The sequence below is a fragment of the Engystomops pustulosus genome, chromosome 6, assembly GCF_040894005.1.
Source record: "Engystomops pustulosus chromosome 6, aEngPut4.maternal, whole genome shotgun sequence".
Lineage (NCBI taxonomy): Eukaryota > Metazoa > Chordata > Amphibia > Anura > Leptodactylidae > Engystomops > Engystomops pustulosus.
The window spans coordinates 94,772,029-94,793,990 of record NC_092416.1 but is presented as its reverse complement, the minus strand read 5'-3'; the positions used below and the strand labels follow the sequence as shown (position 1 = coordinate 94,793,990).

General features: G+C 40.8%; 1 protein-coding gene across 12 annotated transcripts in view; it reads left to right on the top strand.

Moving 5' to 3' along the window:
• Nucleotides 1-413: 413 nt before the first annotated feature.
• Nucleotides 414-21,962, top strand: part of PLEKHA4 (pleckstrin homology domain containing A4) — a 61,522-nt gene continuing 39,973 nt past the window's right edge. For 6 of the 12 annotated variants that reach the window (XM_072110419.1, XM_072110424.1, XM_072110418.1 and 3 more), the window contains exons 1-2: nucleotides 415-673; nucleotides 18,628-18,739. The gene's annotated coding sequence lies outside the window, so the exon portion shown is untranslated. Of the gene's footprint in view, nucleotides 674-932; nucleotides 959-14,929; nucleotides 15,035-18,627; nucleotides 18,740-21,962 lie in introns of those variants that run through there. The other 6 variants (XM_072110421.1, XM_072110412.1, XM_072110420.1 and 3 more) reach the window with 6 other exon arrangements.

Sequence of the window (21,962 nt, the reverse complement as noted above, 5' to 3'; positions counted from 1 at the left end):
CTGTGCAAACTGTGGAGTTGCCTGAAAGCTGTGGTGTTTCTACTGATTCTCATGCAATGTAAATGTTATAGGCCACATTGGAAAATGCCAGCTCAAATCTAATGAATGGAAAAGTATGAGCACAGACTGCTTGACTTTCCTTCTAGCCCTAGTGATGCAGATAAAGGCAGACGCAGGTTACATGAGTGAGGAAACTAACAAAAGCCTCCAGAGATATCCTGCAAATGTGGAAGTTTCCCTGGTTACCTGGCATGTAAAACCACTAGATGCGAATAACTAGATATATTCTTATATTTTGGCATTTTTCTTGTCTCCTGAGACACGTCTGGAATCAGCAGGCAAGTGTGGGAGTGCACAGGCTGAAACCTAACCCTGCCTTTAGGAATCTGGGAGTTGCTAGAGGTTGGGCCTTCAATTGTTCTAGGGAGACCCTGCCCCGAGGTCTGAGGGGGGAGGTGTGAGGGAGACAGAAAGGGAGAGCTACAAGTGAGGGGCTCCAGCTAGACTGGAAGTGAATGAGAGGAAGGAGAAGAGGAGGAAAGGAAGTGCAGAAGGGGATCAGAAAGTAAACAGAGTATGTGAGGGGAGGCGAGCGGGACAGCATAGGGCGCTGACCAGGAGCTAAGACTCATGCCCTGGACTCCTTAATAGAAGACCAGTCCACACTAGTCAGGTAAGACACAATCCATTGTGTTATGGGAAAGTTCTCGTGTGCTCCGCTTATACCAGCAGCCTATTGTATAGGTGCAGCACCTGCCTGCACGTGTGAACTGCTACCAAGTTACTGATGTCATGTATCAGAAAGCCCATACTCTCTGGCTGGAGCAGTAATTATAGTCCTGATAATCCATCAGCCTGGGATACAAAACTGTACGATGCTTTGTATGTGCATTGGAAACTTAGTTTAGTTGCAGTCCTAAGCTGGCCACAGGCAGACTCCACATTGTCTGCTTATCAGGTTAGTATTTTGGATAATGAGAATTTTGGGATAGGCTGACTGGCACTGTAAGGATTACTCTCTCCATGTCTGCTTTCATATGACAATCCCCTGTTAGATCCAGCAGACATCTGCGACCTATGGCACCAGGCACAGACAAGCCCTCCCTTCACTCAATATAGCAACGGGGTCTGTAAACAAGCCATGACACACATGCTTCATAGCTTCCTGGAGGTCCTTTGTGCTACTCATCACAGATATGTCTTCCAAAGATTAATAAACAGAATCAGATTAATAAATGTGGTGTGGATAGGGATATAGTGCAGGCTTTGTTCTCTCTGTGGTTCCTTACACACCTGTTAGCCTGGCTTTCTTAAAACAAGTGAGAATGCCTCCTGGTTAAGCAGTGTTACCCCTGTCACAAGGTACAGTTTTGAGTACCTGATATATATATATATATATATATATATATATATATATATATGTGTGTGCTTAGCTGCTAATCTTACATTTGTAGGCTCAGATTTATCTGCTGTATTGCGTTATTTAGGGCACAGTGCCTCTAGGACCAATTACTTTCTATGACTATTGACCACAATCCACTGATATGTAATTTTAATAGCATGGGATATAAGTGGATGTCAGACATATCTAAAGTTAAATCCACCGCTGGCCACTAGGAGCCCCTATTGATAATAGATTGATTATTGGTGGATTGTGATGTATTTTTGCTTTTCATTATGTATATTTTCAAAATACACTTAGAAATTTTTTTTATACATAATCATTTTCTTAGTAAATTGTAATAATTGTATTAATAGGACCTGACCATATGACTTGTGTAGGTGCATCTAAGCACAATCCCACAATTGCCAAAAACTTCTGTCATTCATTCCAATGGTTGCTTATGCTTCTTAAGTTCTGCTACAGGGCAATACTTGGTTAGCTACAGCTTTTTTTCTGAGGACCTGACCCTTTGCGATCAGATGAAGTACAAGGGGTTATCCATTAGAAAAAAAATCTGTAAATGATCTATAATACCACTAAACCTGACAATGCACAGTAAGTCAATGTTGGGCTAACCCCTCATTTTTTACCTTTTGGGAAGTTGTCTTGTGAAGGCAGCATGCATGTCTATGAGGGAGAGAGGTGGAATAGCTATTGGTTGAAAGGATATATGGCTACCTGGTGACAACAGTGCATCATATTTGGGGCATCTCAGTTAAGGGCTTAGTGTTCTAAATGTTCCACACACATTCCTCATGTAACCCATATATATGCATCCAATTTTAAAGCATGTTCTAGTTTCTCATTTGTGCTATCACATAAAGTACATGAAGTGTTGTGTACTCAGATGGTTGGAGAGCTCATTGTGAAATTCCCCGTAATAATTTTAATCTGCAGCTGGAAATGATTAAACATTTTGTTTTTATGACCCCTCCAACGATAATGTATAATAACAGACTGTGCATTATGATTCAGCCTGTGTCATCACTAAATCACCGTAGGTGTGTTAACAGACATGCCCCAAGGGAAAACTGAGAGGAGTGTTCTCTGACAAAAGGCACATTTTAGTCTGTACTGCAGGATATTTAAAAAAAAGAAGGGAAATGTAACCATTCTGTAGTTGGACATCTGATAATACAACAATTCTGGTGCGCACGCGTTACTAGCCTGTGTATGGGGTCATTGGATGACAAAATGCAGAATTGAGTATTTCCCAGAAAAGCACTGCATACGCTGGAAAACGAAAACTGTCCATCAAGGTTAAAGGTTAGGGATAATTGCAAACAACAAAACAGGGCATTTCTTTTATTTGGTGATGTCCAGCAGACACTTGATGAAATTATGTAATTTTGCTTTAGCTTTTACCGATGAATTGGAACATAACTGTGTTTACATGTTTTATGGTACTGTTGGTACATATAACAGAAGATGGTATAAGCTACTACCATGCTGCAATGACAGCAGCTCATATCTTCAGTTTGAGGTGTTGTAAAAGTGGTTGAAGCCCCTGGATTTCATGTAAAAAAAAACGCTGGGGCACATTTACCATGGACCTTGCACTAGTTTTCTGGCAGACTTTGCACATTCTTTTATGCGCAAGCTGCTTGCACAGGTATTTAAGAAGTGTCCACACCACATATGTGTAGCACGTGACCCTTTTGTGTTGAGGCTGCGCTATTCTTCGCACAAATTCATCACTGAAATGGGCGTTCCGGTGCACAGTCAGACCATGTGCCACATTTATCATACAATGTCCAACAGAAATGTGTCACACGCCCATGTTAGAGAAGGTGCACCAAAAAAAAAAAAAAAAAAAAAAAAAAAAATTGGTGCACTCTGTCGGAGCAGTGCAGAGGGGGCCAAATTCATGAACTTGCACCAGAAATCCTGAATCTGGTGCACCCTGCACACTACACAGGCGAACTGCATATAGTGAAGTTTTTAGTAAATGCTCAATAGACCTTTATGATGGTCCATATATAGTTGTGTGCACATAGCTTGGTTCCATGCTTTCTGCAAGTCTTTTGTTCGGAAACTATTGATGTTGTAAGGAAAGAAGTCTCATCGTCAGACTTGAACTTTTTTTTCATCTTCTATTTTTTTCTTTAAACAAAAATAACTATGTTTAGTTAGTTTCAGCCAAATTGTAGTGAAGGAGTTGGAACCAATTCACTTCAGTGGATGAATGGGGCTCGGACACAGTGACCCACACATCAAATGCACTACCATTTAATGGATCATAGTCATCCCACAGTCATTCATATTGTCATTCTTGTGTCATTCTTGTGAGTCCTAAATAAAAGAAGTATCTTTGTGTTATGCGACACTTTCTGCATCAGGCATTTACAGCCTTTCTGTTAGCACTCACTCTTGTCTAACTTTGCCTCTGTGGAAATGACTAAGGTATTTTGGTTTTTATTTACTAGTCTTCCTTGTGTATAAGGATGAGAAGTAACAAAACAGTAGGGGGCTTCCAGTAGCTGCCCTGTGCTAGCCATTGGGACGGATGTGTGTGCTGATTTAGGTCTGTGTGCATTTACAGGTTTCCTATGTATGCTGATTTCTGTTTGTATTGGAGGCAAATTAAAAGATACAAACCCAGCCCTGACTTATAACAATACTTTACCAGGGAGTTGTATGGAATGTGTGTATTTTATAAAATGCAGAATATGTTTTCCAACTACAAAATGACCTCTCTCTGGTTCTTAAACCACATATAGTTCCTGTTTCTCTGCCCCAGGGTAAGCTGGGAAAATATGCAAAGTTTTCCAGGATGGGATAAGGAAAACCACACCTCTTTTAGCTACTTTGTAAGGCAGCTCCCTTGACATCAAGCCAGTGTATCTATTCCAGAAGGAACAGACTCCCAACTGTAGACAGCACTGTTTCCACCTGATTGGGTCTTATTTCTGGACCCTAGTCACAAGTCTCTCACCCAGCCAAGCCAGTTCCTTATTGAGGAGACCCAATCACAGACATCATGTAATAAGGCCTCTTGTAGGTGATTCTTGATGTCAAGGGAGCTGTTTTACAAGGTAGCTAAAAGTGGCGTGGTTTTCCTCATCCTATCCTGGAAAACTATGCATATTTTCCCAGAATCTCTCTTGTGGAGCCTCCATGGCTAGAAAACTCCACACGCTTCATGGTATCCTTAAAGGAAACCTACCATTTCAAATGGTAGGTTTAAGCTGTAAACACCGAGCACCAGCTCAGGGTGAGCTGGTGCCAGTGCTTAGTTTCGTTAGTGTTAAAACCGCGGTATTGCGGTTTTAACACTTTTTAAACTTTATAGCAGAAGCCGCTTCGGCGCTGCGCGCGACCGTGCGCGCGCAACGCCTGCGCCATTTCCTATGTAGGCGCGCGCACGATCGTGCGCACGCAGCACCGAAGCAGTTTATGCTATAAAGTTTAAAAAGTGTTAAAACCGCGATACCGCGGTTTTAACACTAACGAAACTAAGCACCGGCACCAGCTCACCCTGAGCTGGTGCTCGGTGTTTACAGCTTACACCTACCATTTGAAATGGTAGGTTTCCTTTAATTGGCAGTCTCCGTAAGGAGAACTCTTACCTCCCGACCAGGGTAAGCTGAGCTTCTCAATAATTGGTGTCCAAACAGGTGGTTAATTACAGTCAGAAACTGTAGGGTTGCGAAGCATGGGTTTAGGGCAGATGCACACAACCGTGAAATTGGCTGAAAACTGTTCTGTCCTGTTAGGCCCTATCCTTATCTGATTTGATTTCAGTTTAGGATGGCAACATTTAAAAGAAAAAAGTTTTTAAAAAAATGTAAGAGCCTAAGGTGCTCTGCAGAGCACCTCCAAACTTGTCCATCTTTTTAATTTATTCACTGCTCTAATCTTGCCTTCGGCCTCGCCCACACTAGTACAGAGACCGGCTCTCTGCACTTAGTGTGAATAGGAGGCAAGACGAGAGCAGCGAATAAATTAAGACCGAGGAGCTTGGAGGTGCTCTGCAGAGAACTTTGGGCTCATTTAATTATGTTAAAACCTTTTTTTCTTTCAAATGTTGCTGTTCCTGTCTAAACTGGAAATTAAAAGGCAGACTAGCAAGCAGTTATTACTTAAAATGATACTTCTATCAATACATAATAAGGACCGTCCCTTTAAGTGGTGAAATTGATGAACTACTTTAAGTCCCAACAGTCTCAACCCTTTACAAGAGCCCTGTTACAGATTTTGAAATGGTGCAGACAATGGGGAACAAAAGATCAGATTGCCAGCTACTCCTACCTAATAAAATTGATTGGCTTTAATGTGTATGGGCTTGAATTTAGAAAAAGGACATAACAAAATCTAATCTAACTGACAAAGGAGTTTCCAGAACACATTGTCTTTGTGGTCCTATAGACAATAAGCCTGATATGGGGATAAGTATTCAATACCATTAGATAAGAAATAGCAAAGTTTGCTAGTTAAATGGGACTAATGCAGTCAGGTTAAGGGTCAAAGTCTGGTGCAAGATTAAAAACCATTAGTAGCAGAAAGGTGAAATTATACACAAATACCTGACTTTCTTTGTTGCTACGTATTTGGGGCCCCCAACATAACTTTGCCTGGGATTAAAAATCCTGGTCACTCTGTGACATGTACAGTTTTTCTCTAGCAGTAAGTATGATCTTCACAGTAATGGGCTTTTAAATATTTCCATTGATTTCATTCCTGTTTCTGATGGACCTGTATATGGATTGTAGGAGATACTGGAAGTTTTCAGAAAGTTTTGGCAAGTTTGCTCTCTCCATACAGTCTGGTGTGCTTGTGATTAGAATAATGGGATAATGGGACGGGTGAGTCAGCACAATGTCTGCAGAGGTCATTCATGCTTACCTTGTTCCTTTATAAATAGTGCTTTAGGCCTTTATCAGTCTTGCTAGAGCACAAAGCTGGGCAGTGTTTATCTGTCCAGAAAGCTTTCTACTAAATCCATCATCACTGATATAATTCTGAACCTGGGGGAAAACAAGTAGACTTTGTTATCAACCTATCCCTGACATTGTGCTGACATTCTAGGGCAAGTACATACAATAAAATATTGATAGTGTGCAGTTTTTTCCAGACCACCCTAATACGCATCTAAATTGCATATTGTATACTTGGTTCGTTCTGCAGTTGTTTTAAACGAGAAGAAGTATTCCTCTACCAACTTCCATATTATTGTTGAAATTCAACATGCCTAATCCTTCTTTACCCAATGTTTGTAGGCTAACTTTGCTCTAATCTGTTTGGAGACCTGAAAGACAACCTGTCATCAGGAAGGTCATTTTTACATGATGACATGTTCCAGTAGCTAGATTCCACTCGGTGTGTGGCAGTCCTAAAGGGAACCTGTCAACGGTAATTAACCTAATAAACCACTACCATTATGTTATTTTCTGGTGAACCTTCTTCACCTTATATTTATTTTAGGATATTTATTGTAGGTCCCAGTATAATATCCATGTGTTTTTCAGTTGAATCTTAATACTTTGATAAGGAGAATTTATAGCTCGTATAAAAGGGTCTATTATCACTTTTTCATGCATGAAATATGAGACCGTCTGAAATTCTTCTACCCTATTTGAGGGTGTTGGTGGTACTGTGCAAAAGACATTTCCAAGGGTGGGAACGGCATTCTAGGGATTTTTTGAACATAGTCTTGTGTAATGCAAGATGCATAACAAAGGATGGATCACACAATAAAATACTTACTGACATCCCCAAATAAAACTGACCATAAATCAATAAAAAATTCTGGATCTACTAAGAATCACTGTGGGTTGTCCACAGCAAATATGTTGCAGTAATTATGACTTTGTCAAAAAGCTACTTAACTGGTTCACGACCGCCTGCCGTGTATTCATGGCGGTGGTTGGGTCTCGCCGCATGGAGGGGGCTCACGGGCTGAGCCCTCTCCATAGCCAGTAAGTCTTTGCTGCATATTGCTAACACCGATCGCGGGTGTTATTACAGCGATCGCTGCCGGCAAAGCTGCCAGCAGCCTCAAAAAGATAGCGGCGCATGGGCGTCATCGGGGAGCGGTGATCCGTCTCCATGGTAGCTTCGGGTCTTCTGAAGACTCGAGGCTATTTCGTTTTAACCCCTTCATTACAATGTGCTGATAGCACATTGTAGTGAATGAGGAGGAAAATCCCAATATACTGCCGTACTGTAGTATAGCAGTATATGATAGGATCGATCAGACAACCTAGGGTTATAATAAAAAAAACCTAAAAATTCAAGTCACCCCCCCTTTCCCTAGAACTGACATAAATATGAATAAACAGTAAAAATCATAAACACATTAGGTATCCACGCATCTGAAAATGCCCGATCTATCAAAATATATTAACGGTTTTTCAATGTGTTTAACCCCGTAACGGAAAATAGCGCCACACTCTTTTGCCATTTTGAAAAATATAAAAAAAAATCTATAAAAAGTGATCAAAAGGTCGTACAGTCCTGAAAATGATATAATTGAAAATAATATCAAATGTCGCAAAAAATGACACCACCCACAGCCCGTACAACAAAGTATAAAAAAAGTTATTAGCGCCAGAAGATGGCAAAATAAATTGTACAGGTTTTAATGTAAATGTATGAAAACATTATAAAACCTATACAAATTTGGTATCCCTGTAATCGTACCAACCCAAAGAATAAAGTAGACATGTCATTTGGGGTGCTCAGTGAAAGCCGTAATATCCAAGCCCACAAGAAAATGTCACAAGTGCGTTTTTTCACAATTTTCACTGCATTTGGATTTTCCCGCTTTCCAGTACATGGCATGGAATATTCAATACCTTCAAAGTATCCTATGCAGTGCATTATTTTGTCTGTCCTACCTTAAAAGCAGTAGGGGGAGTGAAAATTAGCAGTGGGCGTTGATCTGCTTCTGCCGATGTTTAGAATGTCTCTATGTATGGACAGTTGCATCATAGGGGCTCACCCATGGTCTCTGTTTTGGAGATGGATGGCATACATTGGTATCCATCTCCCATAAGGCCTTCACTAAATTTATACATTTTTTAATAGCAGGTATACAGGTGTAAACTGTTTCCTGCTGTATACAATGTTTCAAATGGAGGCCAAAACGAGGTCTTCATCTGACAGTAAATGTATATGGACCTTTTCAATGTGTACTGGTGGAACTTTCCTGGTGTAAACACTTAAATGTAAAAAGACACGTCAATGTAACCTTATTGGGACCTATTGTTGTAAGTAAGGGGGCTTGTCATTGACACAGAGGAGATATTTGGTGCTAAATCTCTCACCAATTGTTGCTCTTTCATGAGGTTTGTTTTCTTTTCTTGACTAAGGGATGATGATATTGTACAGCTAAAGCTATACAACCAGGCTTCCTTAATGATGACGGTCTGAAGCAGCTGTAAAGCCGGCTTGGAGGCGCATGCACTTATACAGTACACAGGTAGCAGAGAATAATGACAGTCACATGGCCTGGGCTTCTGTAGCCAAGTCTAAGATTTTGTACAGTGGAAAAAGTCTAGAGAACATCCTCCGTACAGATCCCTGCACAACATGCAATTTATTTTTTTGTGACCATTGGTTAGTTTGGTTACAAAGAAGCACTTGTTTGTGAAAAGTGTTGAGTGGTGGATATACTTGTCATCTTTGGCAGGTCTCTTCACTACCCTTTGCAGCTCAGCATGAAATGTCTAGCTTACATAGTTGGCTCCCTGGAGCCTATTGCTACAGTAATTCCATGTATACATTATATAAAGATAATACACAATGGTGCTTGGGAGTGGACAACATGGCCTGGCTTTTTTATTTGATCACTCAGCAGACAATGGGAAGAAAACGTGGATTTTCTACCCAAATGTCTAATTCCAAATGTGATGAAATAGGCAAAAAACCCACATCAGTGCTATATTCTTGTGGGCTCCACCTTTCACTTTTTGTTCCAATTAATGCCAAACTTTTTCATACTTTGGTGTATGAAGTTGTGTAAAGTGTCACATTTTTCAGGACGTGATGAAGTTTACATTGAAACCTTTTGTGAGACTGTCAATTTTTTTATTTTTAGGAGTTGCAAATTGACAAAAAAAATTGGTGTTCCGGACAATTGTGTGGAGGGGGCTTTCCAGTGATTCCTCTCCATACACATCGAAAAGGGGTCAAAGGGAAACTGTCACCAGGAATGTAATTTTTAGCCTCTGCAATGATGACTTTAAATACCTTTGTCTGTATTAGTTTTAGTTCTATATAAAAGTATATTAGACAGTTAAGCGAGTCACATGGGGGTAGGGGCAGCTCCAACTACCTCCGTATTTATCTCCTTTTCATGCTTCCCTCTGACAGATTAATAAGTCTCCCTCAATGTTGTGTGGCCCCCAAAAGGAAACCTACCTGAAGAAGCTGTAGGTTTATGAAAATACAGGCAGCAGGTTCCCTTTAAAACCCATTACCCATTAACAGTTTGTTCTGACAAACTTGATTTGTGTTTGTGTGGGATTACCTGATCGAACCAAGGATTGCTGGACTGAGTGGACATGCTAAGTTCAGTTCAGCGATTCTAGCTTTGGTCTGGTAAATCCTGCACATGCATGGAGTGAGCAAGAGGAGTTACAACCAAAAATACTGAAACTATACAGTCCCCTGGAATTGCAGAAGGGAATCCATAGGGGCTCATTCAGATGGCCATGATCTGGCACCACCATCATAAAATAACTTACATTACCTCAGTGATTGATAAAGCTGTGGGTTAGGTCAGACTGGCATAGAATATGTGGCCAACAGGAAAAGTGGCCAACAAAGGGCTCATGTTTTCTGTATACTGCTGTCAGCATGGGCACTACAGAGATGTTTGTGGCCTTACCTATCAGTCATCTGCTTGAGGAAACAGTAAGACTGTGTAACCAGATTACCACAATGTAAAATGATAAAGTAAATGAAAAGCTTTATCTACAAGTGAACACTGCATAGTGTGGCAGAATGCAAATGGGGATGGAGTTTGGTTTGTTATAATATCTGGTTAGTCATGCCCTGCAGGGCACTTGTCCTCTGAATTATTTCTAGCTGAGAATCTAATAAATGACTTATTAAGTCTCATTTATGTTACTATTTAGTTACAATAGAAAAGCCTATTAAAGCTTCAGTACAGACACAGAAGCTATATCAAAAGCAGGACACCAGAGACTTCCTCCTCATAAGATCCAAGAATGTTTAAGACTTCAAACATAGAAAATTAAAGAGTTCTCATTAAATGGCATCTACTACATGTACATATTGTCTCAAATAATGTGCAAAAATAATTATTTGCTTTTAGTGTAGCATTTCCCTGGCAACTCTTAAAATATTCACTTGCATCTAAAAATACAGCTTTGTTGTTTGCATTGCTGAATTGCTTGTAGCATATTGGTCATATCATCCACTCCTTTAAATGTAAAAACCTTAATTTGGACTGAATAGATTCAGAGATTACCGTACACAACATGCCGAGCATCTGTCAAATGTGCAATGTTCTCTATAGTGGGTGTCAACTGCTGCTTTTGAACATTCAAACCCAATCCATTGCTCTAGCTTACAAATGGATGCTATACTGAGGATAACACTGCAAACTATGGTTCCCTGTTACTGTTGTGTTTCTATTCTTGATTTCATGGACCTGTAAGTAGTATTTGAACCGCAATATTTGATTTACTGTAGATCAGTAGTCCATAATCTGCCATTTAGGAGGGTTCTGTTATATTCTTTTGTTTATGTTTTACTTAAAACTATCAGGGTGTGGTCACATGTAGCGTTTGCGTTTTAAAAACTCATCCATTTTTGCATGTTACCATGTATCTGGCTGGTTTGAATGCATTTTTGCAACTGCTTAAACTTTCAAACCAGCCAAACACATGGTAACATGTCAAACGTATGTGTTCAATCTAAAACACATGCGCTTCTGCAGTGCATGTAAAAACATCCAGTGTGATTGCGTCCTCATTGCTGCAACAGGTACTTTGTATGCAGACTAAAAAAATGCATCGCTAACTGACTCTGGGGCATGTAGTTCCCAACAATTCGGGTATTTACTAACATCACTGGGCAGTATTATGTGTCCTGTTTCAGTTTACTAGATGCTCAGAATAAGTGACCCATGTTCAGGAGAAACCTTAGTGACCTTTTACATAGCAACTTTTAAGTAGCTGCATTATCGGTATGGCAGTCCTCTGTGCCACAGTCTCTGTCAAAGATAATCTCTCATGAAGATTGACAACTTTAGGGCCTAAATCTGTTATACAGATGGTTACAGGATCACAATGATGTACTTCTATATTCTGATTTAGCAACACACCGAAAAGAAGCCTGCAGTCCAATATCCATTATAGTCAGCGGATTGGCATGTACCTGGAGTATAGCAAATTGATTAAGCCAAAAATGGGCAAACCTAATATTTTCTGCCCGTGTGACTTTTTAGTGGTCATTTGCAAACAGCATCAAAGTTCTATTTCTGCTTAGTGCTTATTGGCCCAGGAATATGGTAGTGATCCCATTTCTTCCTTGGCTAGCTGTTTGATGGTGGTTTGTGGACCCCAATCCTCATGACAGGTTCCCTTTTTAAAGATTTTAAGATGTTGTATGTGTCTTGGTGAATCTTTAAAGCCTATTTTAAAGCAATGCAGACCATGGTACAATTCTATCTGTTACTTTTATTTTTTGGTTTGTATTCTTGGTGTTGGTCTATTGAAAATAGTTTACACATTTGGCACTTGCTCACCATTGCACAGCAATGCTACCCTCACAAGTAGCTGGCATAGCAGGCATGTGTGTCATTGCACTTGGTCTTGCATACTGAGTAACCATATGTCTTGTAACAAAATTCTTATTGTGTCTACAGCCATACTTCCTCACAAGCATGTGATCTGAAAGATGATTTTCTATGCAATATCTAGCACAGACCTATTCCCTGCACTCTTCCTGCAGAAACCCTTTTAATCCTTTATCTATATATTTTGTATTGGTGCTTTGATATAAAACTATTACAGCTATAATATGTTTTTAAATAACCATATTCCTCATTGAGAGAAGATTCTGTTCTGCTTGGCTTGTAAAAATAGCATTACTAAACCACAATTAAGCCTTTCAAATTTAGGTCTATATTTTTTACAGATCTCCAAACCACTGAGCTCTTTAGCACTGATGCCAAAAAGTGTGTTTCATATGTAGTAATTTAGTTACATTCCTAAAAGAACAACAACCTATCCATATGTCCACTTTCACATATAATGTACGCTTAGAGTGCTAAATGTATTTGAAGTTGGAAATATAAATGAAAAGATGGTAATGCTTTTGTACATGTCATTACAGGTAAAATAGTTTGCCAATATGAGTGCCCTGTCTGTTTTTGACAGTAGGAAATTATTCCAAGATCTAAGAAGAGAAGAGCATTAGAGACTGGGCATATTGTGGACATTAGCCACAGGGTATTGGTGGGGGTCTGGTCTCTTTGAAGAAAAAAAAAATGACATTAGACTTCTACATAGGACCATGTACAATTGTTTTTTACAATTATGATTGTTATTAGTAGACAGTAGTCATTGCCAGTAGGCTAAAGGGAAATCTACCATCCAAATCTAGCTTGATAAAAACAAAGTACACTGAAACATAAATCCATGGACTGTGACTGTGGCATTTGTTATCCACTGCCTCCTTCCTTATAAAATCAACTTTTAAAATTATGCTGATTAGCCTGAAGGGCTCCTGTGGGTGTTACCAGAGCACCTCGGTGCTGCAGATTCAGAGGGTGTTACACAGGGGCTCTAACGCCCCCACTATTCCTTCACACTCATTCATATAATTTTAATGGTTTTAGAAGGAAGAGGCCATGAATAACAAATATGAGTAACAGTGATTGGATCTGAGTAAGTGTTCCTTGTTTATCATGGTTCATTATGATGGATTTCCTTTAATATTGCCTCTTGCTAATTGTATAGCAATTGTATACAAGTCACCTCATTTACATCAGACAAGACAGACAGACATGATCAGACAAGACAGATTACAATAGAAGATAACACCATGGACAATAGATGATTTATACCTCCTATCTGTGCAAAACACATCTAGAAACCTCTTCAAAGATCCCCAATGAGTCAACTATAATGCTGGAAGACACAGACAAAGAAATAGACAATCTGAAAATAACGTTTTTTGGATTTATTAGTTTTATAATTTTGGACACATTCCATGTAACCTTGACTAAGATTACCCAATTACATCAAACACAGATTTGCTTGTGGAAAATACAGTGCAGTGCATGGGCTGTATCCAAATCATATACAGACAGGGTTACAAACAAGTTGGGTTCTGTAGGTTTGTTCTCATGGTTGAATTCTTAGGTAAGTTGGAACAATCCAGACAAATATTCTTATCCCTGTGACAGTTTAAGAATAAAGCTGCACTGCAGATGCTTTACTGTAGACCATTGCAGCCTGGAACTAGTGCAGTAACTTACCAGCATTCAGAGGTCACCGTAGGTAGAGAGGTCTGTCTGTAACTAGGGTTATCTGCAAGTCGGGGACTGCCTTGTACTCACATTGCATTAAAAAACGTATCCGCTCTGGATTTTTGATCCACCGCATTCCCCACGGATCTGGTGGATTTCAATCTCTGCAATGCAAAGTCTGTGCGGCCCAAAATGCATCAGAAATAGAGATGAGGGGTTCAGCGTTCAGGTTTTGCTGTCTGACCCGGACATACTGGCAGCCAAACTGCCAATCCAGTAAATTGACGGCCAAAGCAACTATGGCTATGATCAGCCAGGACAGCCAATCCGGGTCAGGTGGCTGAACCTGACCATCGGATCCTTTCATCTCTAATCAGAAACCAGATGACTTCAGCTAGTTTCTTATGCTGGAGGAATGGATGCAGAATACTGCAGTCTAAATAGCCAAAGCCTTTTGTCAAAAATGGTTCTTCACATGACAGCCCTTGTTTAAAATGAGAGGGCCTCTACAGTTGCTCTAAGGCGGAAGTATGGCAGCTGGTAAGAGACAAATGGCATCCTTGTGTAATAAAGAATGAGACTTGGTCTTGCATGTTTCCCCGAGTTTTGCACCGATGCCCAGAAGCTGCTTCTAACATAAAACAAAAGGTATATTTAGGCTTTCCTAGATTGTTTTCAGATTCACAAATTTATTGTACTTTCTTTTTCACTATATTTTTCTGTAGCTTCATAAGTTCTGTAAGTTAGTGAGAAATATCCACTATACAGACTTGCAATCAATGATTATGTTACAAAGTAATTAAGTACACCGTAACACAATAAGGCAGGATATTGTGAAATATGAATATCATCTTCAGTCATCTGTAGGAACAAATTGGAAGTGATTATCTGTCATTATTGGAAAGTGTGTACTAGGCCATACAAGCATAGTGTGCTGCTGATATGTCATTTCCATGTTTTACTATTCTCTGTTTTATCCATAGTTGCGTTTGACTCCGCTACCATGTGAGTGTGCAGCTGTTTCTGGTGAACATGTATTCAACTGACAATTGTTGACATTACAGGGATTGTTAAAGCCCCACCCTTCAATCCTAGATGGGTGCAGTCACCAGGCCATATGCTTACTTCTCATACTACAGCAGGTCAGACTTTCTATTCTTGGTGCACTAGTCATATCCATGCAACCAGTGTTTCATTTATTCCCAACAGATGCAGTGTTTGTTAATGGGGCCCATATGTTCTGTCTGTTTCTCCACTGCAGATCCATTTTCATAGTGATGAGCTGTACAGTACTAGTTTATAGTTTAGAACACTTTTAATAGAGATTCCTAATACCCACCTGGCTGATAATAAATGGAGTCTTGCTTCCCACCTGCACCAATGGTGAACTGGAGTTCAGGAATTCTCTTTCTGTGGGGCATGATGACGTTTTCCTTCTCTTGTCTGATTTCTGTAAAGTGCTTTGTAAGCTTGTGTGCCATGACTGTGTACATGTTTATTCATCATGAGTGTAATATAAGGTATGATGCTGTATTACAGCCATCAGACTAGCCTAAGGCTCTTGGATATTGCACATATCAGTAAAGTGTGGTTGTTTCCTTTTGAGCTAGCTTAGCAGTATTGTAGTAGAAAGTAACAACAGTTTACGAAGGCTGGGTTCACATCTCGTTTTTTGCCATACGTGTCCTTAAAACATATGGCACAGACGTATCCCATCATATTGTTATACAGTGCGACACGTTGCCCAGGGTCGACTCCCCTCCCCCTGAAATTTGAACACAGCCTAAGCTGTCACAGTTGTTTTAAATAAATGATTGAATATTATAGTATATGGAACAGCATTCAGAGATTTACTCTACACAGCCACATGGGAATGGATAGCCTGGAAGTCTCTTTTTTTTTTTTTTTTTGTTTGTGAACATTGTCTGCATGTCCTATGATTGGAGAATGTAGTCTGTGCATGACCTATTGTGAATGTTGTGATCCTGTGTTATCTATCTATACAGGTGATATGGCAGTTCTGTCCTGCCATATAGAATTCACATGCTTTAAAAAAGCTGCTGCATCTCATTTTATGTTGCAGGTTTTCATCTAATCATTCACCCTAGCCATCCATAAACTATACCATCACGCAATGAAAATTAACAGTGAATCCCTCATGTGTGAGCATACCATACATGCATGCATTGGGAACATAATATTACAATATATATTTACATATATATTCAGATAAAGTTCTGCACAATTTTAATTATATCAGAACAGGGGCGTAGCTAGAGTGGTAAGAGATGCAGGGCATGGGCCCCAATGCATTTGTATTAAATTGACAGTAGTGACCATTCCTGTACATGACCCCCTCAAATAAGTTTCCCGCCAAAACCTATTGAAAATTCAGGAGAAATCCCTATCTGTTCCATCCATCACCTGCAGGTGATGAGTCCTCGGACTGTAGCTTTTCTCTATCTTTCTCCATCAGGCCTGGCATCACCATCATAAGTCTCCTTCATTAAGTAATGTCCCACACGACCTTCCAGTATATAATGTCCCAACAACACCCCAAGCAATTATCAATGCCAAAGAAATTGATGTTCCCCAAAGCCCCGCAGAAATTCATGTTCTGTGCAGCCCTCTCCACAATGGATGTCTTTCCTGCCTCTCACACTAATTGATGCCCTCCCATCCCCTCCTAGTAATTGGTGTCCCCCAAAGCCTCCCAGCAATTTGATGTTCTCCTCAACCCTTTCAAAAATCGAATCCCCCAGACATGAATGTTCCCGTTATCTCCCCATCAATGGATGTCATATACAGCCCCCCCCCCCCAGAAATTAATATTCCACCCCAGTCCCACCAAAGCAACGGATGTCCCCCCCACCACCCCCATCAATGGATGTGAGTGAAGCCCCGCCCCCCCATAAATTAATGGTCCCATTACCTTCAAAGCAATAGATGTCATCCACAGCCTCCCCCCGCCCCACAAAATTAATATTTGCCCCCAGCAAGGTATGTTGCTTCTAGCCCCACCCCCAGCTATTTGGACAACAACATTACTCTAAAGTTCTATTTCTACAATCCATGTTGACCATAAAAATGGAAACCAAATCTGTTGAGGCATTTGTGGTATTAGCAGTATACATTTCAGAGAGCCTAACCCTAAATGTTCATGAGTTAGTAAATCAAAATATTTCCATAGGCACTGTAGCATCACACTGTGGGATTGTAGAATTCTTCTTTCATTTCTGTGCTGCGCGACGCAGCTGCGTATTCCATTTCTGTGGCATTTCTCAAGTGCAGTTCACAGATGGTACTCCATTACTTTAGATAGAATGGGTGAGTAGAATTTTTGGAATGCAGAATAACATGAACTTGAGGGTGGCATTTGTCAGCTGATGTCCACATTTCAGGATCCAATATCAGTCATATGGTGGCTATTACGCGTCAGTTGTATTACATTTTTATGTGAAACCTAATATTGTGTTGGTAGTTAACCTTCTATAGTAAAGTGAATAATCCTGGAATCCTTAATATGTAGGGATATATAAAATGTAGAACCAGACAGACTGGGGTACATTTACTAACAACTGTGCAAACTGCACTAAACGCAGTTTGCCTGTGTAGTGTGCAGAAGGGGCCAGATTCAGGATTTCCGGTGCATGTTCTGCAGGAATCTGGGGCCCCCTGCGCATCTCTGACCCTTGGGGTTTTTTTTGGTTGCACCTTTAACATGGCACATGCAACACAATTCTGTCAGACTTTTAATCATAAATCTGGCGCATGGTCCCAATGAGCACCAGAACGTCCCCTAATTTGGGTTGCATGGTGCCTAGGGCAGCTGCGCCACAAAAGGGCACAAATGTGGTACAGACCATTCTTAAATACCTGTGCAAGCAGTTTGCTCTAAAAAGAATATGCAAAAGTCCGACAGAAAACTGGTGAATGGCCCTTAGTAAATGTGGCCCACTATGCCATTAGCTAAATTGTTTTAGTGATGCATTAATAAGAACTTTGTAAAATATAAGTTAATAATTGCCTAAAAATGTAGCGGTTCTACACATGGAGGAACTGAAGGCTAAAGAAGAAGGTAAACATGACCTTTTCCATAATACCTGGAGTCCCTGGATCACTTTTAGAACCCTACCAGCTATGGAAGCTTGGTTAAATGACCAGTGTCCTGCATCTTAAAAAAATTATACTCCTAGATCTAGGGTGTCTCTCTACTTTCCCTCCCCTCCACCCACTTCCCTTCCTGTCCTATTGCGTATGTTGTCTTGTGTCCCTATGTTGTTTGTACTGGGTTAATTGAGTTATTGTTTACGGTCCTTTTTGGATTGCTCCAGTTTTCTGAGTTTTCTCTTCAAAAATATCTGATATCAAAATGCATCTAATCTTGTCAACCTAACCATTCATCTTAACAATATCATTACATTTCATACACTTGCTGTAACGTACCTTAATTGTCAATGTGCATTCTAAATAAAACTGTTATTGAACAATAAAAATGTAGCTGTTGTATATTGCTAGGGAAACTTGGCCCTAAAAATTCTTATTATGACTGATGAAAGATGTTTTTCAAGTGCTCTGCACATAATGTAGAACTGGTTATGTACACAGATTTTATTGTGGCTATATAAAAGGCCTTATTGATCTTCATGGGTCCTGTAATGGGATCTATATTATATTTCATACAGATCTATGTTTTAATTTCATGCTGACTACATGTTTTCTATTATTTTAATAGGGAGCAGGTACTGGAACCACTGTCTCATGTTGAAACCCAACTTGCCCAATCGCTCCTTTTCCCCACCCTGGATATTCAGCATCAGGAGAGAGTCGGGGGCCGCTTACTCATAGTAAGTTGATCAGTCCATCCAACATTGACTTGTTGGTATTGACATTTTTGAGGTTTTTTTACCCACTTGGCTTTGTATGTGTTTATTCCATAAGGTGGTAAATGAGGTATCTATGGGGCTTATTGCTGCCTTTGTCCTCTACTGGCCAGTCCAATTCCTGCGGGTGGTAGGAGAATTAAGGTTTTATGAAAGACTATCTGTTTAGTTTCTGTCTCCAGTGGGTCACTCATTAGTAGAAAGGGAGATTTGATGAGTGCATGCCTGTGGTTGCTGAATAATTTCCTTGACCTTAGATGTTTCTATCACAATAGACCCCGTCATTGCTTGTTCATGCAGCCTGACTGCTTGTAGAACATCAAGAAGGAATTGTAGCGCTTCTCCATTAGCAGTAAAAGCTTTTTGTTGTTGTGTTTTTGCAGATTTGCTAGAAAATGCAATGAGTTTCACTGTATTATCCTTTAGGACCAGAGATGAGCACAGTATCTACGTCCAGACACGTAGTACACAATCGGTGGTGAATGGTTCAATAACAAACTTTTGACTGCCCCCCCCCCCCCTTCTCATCAGTGGCCTCCCTTCCTAATAAAATGTATGATATGTTCAGCAGCGGCCTCCCTGTACGCATAACCTGCCCCGTCAGCGGCCTCCCTGTACGCATAACCTGCCCCGTCAGCGGCCTCCCTGTACGCATAACCTGCCCCGTCAGCGGCCTCCCTGTACGCATAACCTGCCCCGTCAGCGGCCTCCCTGTACGCATAACCTGCCCCGTCAGCGGCCTCCCTGTACGCATAACCTGCCCCGTCAGCGGCCTCCCTGTACGCATAACCTGCCCCGTCAGCGGCCTCCCTGTACGCATAACCTGCCCCGTCAGCAGCCTCCCTGTACGCATAACCTGCCCCGTCAGCGGCCTCCCTGTACGCATAACCTGCCCCGTCAGCGGCCTCCCTGTACGCATAACCTGCCCCGTCAGCGGCCTCCCTGTACGCATAACCTGCCCCGGCAGCGGCCTCCCTGTACGCATAACCTGCCCCGGCAGCGGCCTCCCTGTACGCATAACCTGCCCCGGCAGCGGCCTCCCTGTACGCATAACCTGCCCCGGCAGCGGCCTCCCTTTAGAAATAATAAACTTATATACTCACCCTCTGGTGTAGAAGTGGACTTCAGGTCTTCCCTGTCTCTTCTCTCCTTCTCTCCAAAATGGTGGCTCACCTTGGCTCTTCCAGCTCCTCCAGAGTTCAGGAAGAGAGGGGGACAGAGGGTAGTGTTGGGAATTCAGAGGGAGCCGGAGAGGGGCCAAGCGGGGCCCCTGTTGTGCCGTATAGCAGGGGCCAGGAGCGCTGCACTATGGAAGTGACATTAGGCATGACTGTGCCGCGGGCCCCTGCAGCTCATGGGCCCCGTAGCAGCCGCTACGGCTATAGTTACACCTCTGTAGAAAATAGCATCAATACGTAGTTGTCCTGGAAGATGATACAGGTTGCTGTGAACAGGGCAGACAAGGATGCATGTAGTGTAAGAAGGAGGGGACCTGGGGGCTGCTAGCTGTGTGAAGAGGACATTGGGGTGAGGAAGAAAGGGGGGCTTATGGGTGCAAGCTGTGTGAAGAGAAATATTACATGGGGGTGACAATGCATTACTGAATGTGTGAGAACAAAGCATGGGACATGGGGATGCAGATGGCATCAGATACCCTAAAGAAATAGACACTAAACTTCGGCCAAAAACATACCCAAAAAAAATTATCTGACAGTATGATCGTAATCAAAATTGTTATATATATTTATATAATATATTTCGAGAGAGAGCCTTGGATCAGATGGATAAAGCGGGAGAATTTAAATGAACCCTAAAGGCAACAAAGCTCGACATTTTAGCTATATGGTTGTAATACCAGTTGTAACATAACACCTTATAAGATAAAGAGGATAAAGCAAATATTAGGTAGGTGTGATGCCAATTAAAATTATATCTTTCTATCTATAATCTGCTAATCATTCATAATATAACCCATAAATCTCAGTATGACATAATTTTAGATACCGTGTTGAAAACCAAATCAAGTTAATTGTCCAATACACCCAGATTGGGGCAAGATGGTCCCATGGCCAATATATAACATGCATCTATGTCTACATGGCAAATGTACGGATTAGATGTACCACAAGACATGTTGGGGGAAACCTTTGTGCGTCAGGGACTGAGCAAAACTCCTTGATGAGCTTTTTACCTACAACCAAGGGTTGTCAGGGGGTGTGTAGGGTGCTGCTAAATTGTCCTGCTGTAGTCCAGGAGAACTTGTAAGAATTTGCTTCTGGTTATGTTCTTTTGTGTGTTTTTGGCATGAGTTGGTCGTTGGTTGTGAGGCAAGCTCACGGCCAAAGTACACGCCATATACATAGTTTTTTGTATACATATTGTCTTGTATACATACTTCTATAGTTATATTATGCATAGTATTTCACTGTGTGGTTACAACGCTATGAACCTGCTGTTTACTTTTTACCATCTCTACACCATTGACTCAGGTTGTTTGTTTTAAAGGGGTTTCATTTTCCGCAGCACAATCATTTTGACATTTGTTTACATTTGGGCCAAAGGAAAACAAGTTTTTGTTCTGCAGCAAAGCAAGACAAAATGCATGCGTAGTGGACTGCATAAGACATACAGTAAATTGTTTTAAATGACAATGGAAGCAAGCAGATTATCAAAGACCTCTCTGTCTGGAATGGTTACAACACTGCTGTGGGAGGGAGACACTATTTGGATCATAATTCCTCTTTGTGTCTGTTACTATGTTAATTCTGCACTGGAATCCTGATGTATTCTGTTTCAAAGGAAGGTTAGAAAGCCAGAACAGAGTGCTCCAGCTGGTATGGAGCTTAGAACTGCTGGATCCACTTATCAAATGTCTTTACAAATCCAAGAAGTACTAATGTTTGCATTCAAGCAATTAAATAAAAATGTACCGAGTAACTAAAATAAAGGGAGGATGGATACATAATATTATATAATATGACTTTTTCAGTCTGCATCTGGGTGTTTATATTTAGCGCACCTATGATGATTGACAAATAAAGATTTGTTGGCAAGAATTGGAGTGCTGCTGCCTTTTTATCTTTAATCTTTCTGGTTTTATCCAAAGGTTTCTACATCAAAATGTATATAAATTTTATGTTTAGGGGTGAATTAAGGATGTTTTTGTTTTCTTTTAAATTAACTATGA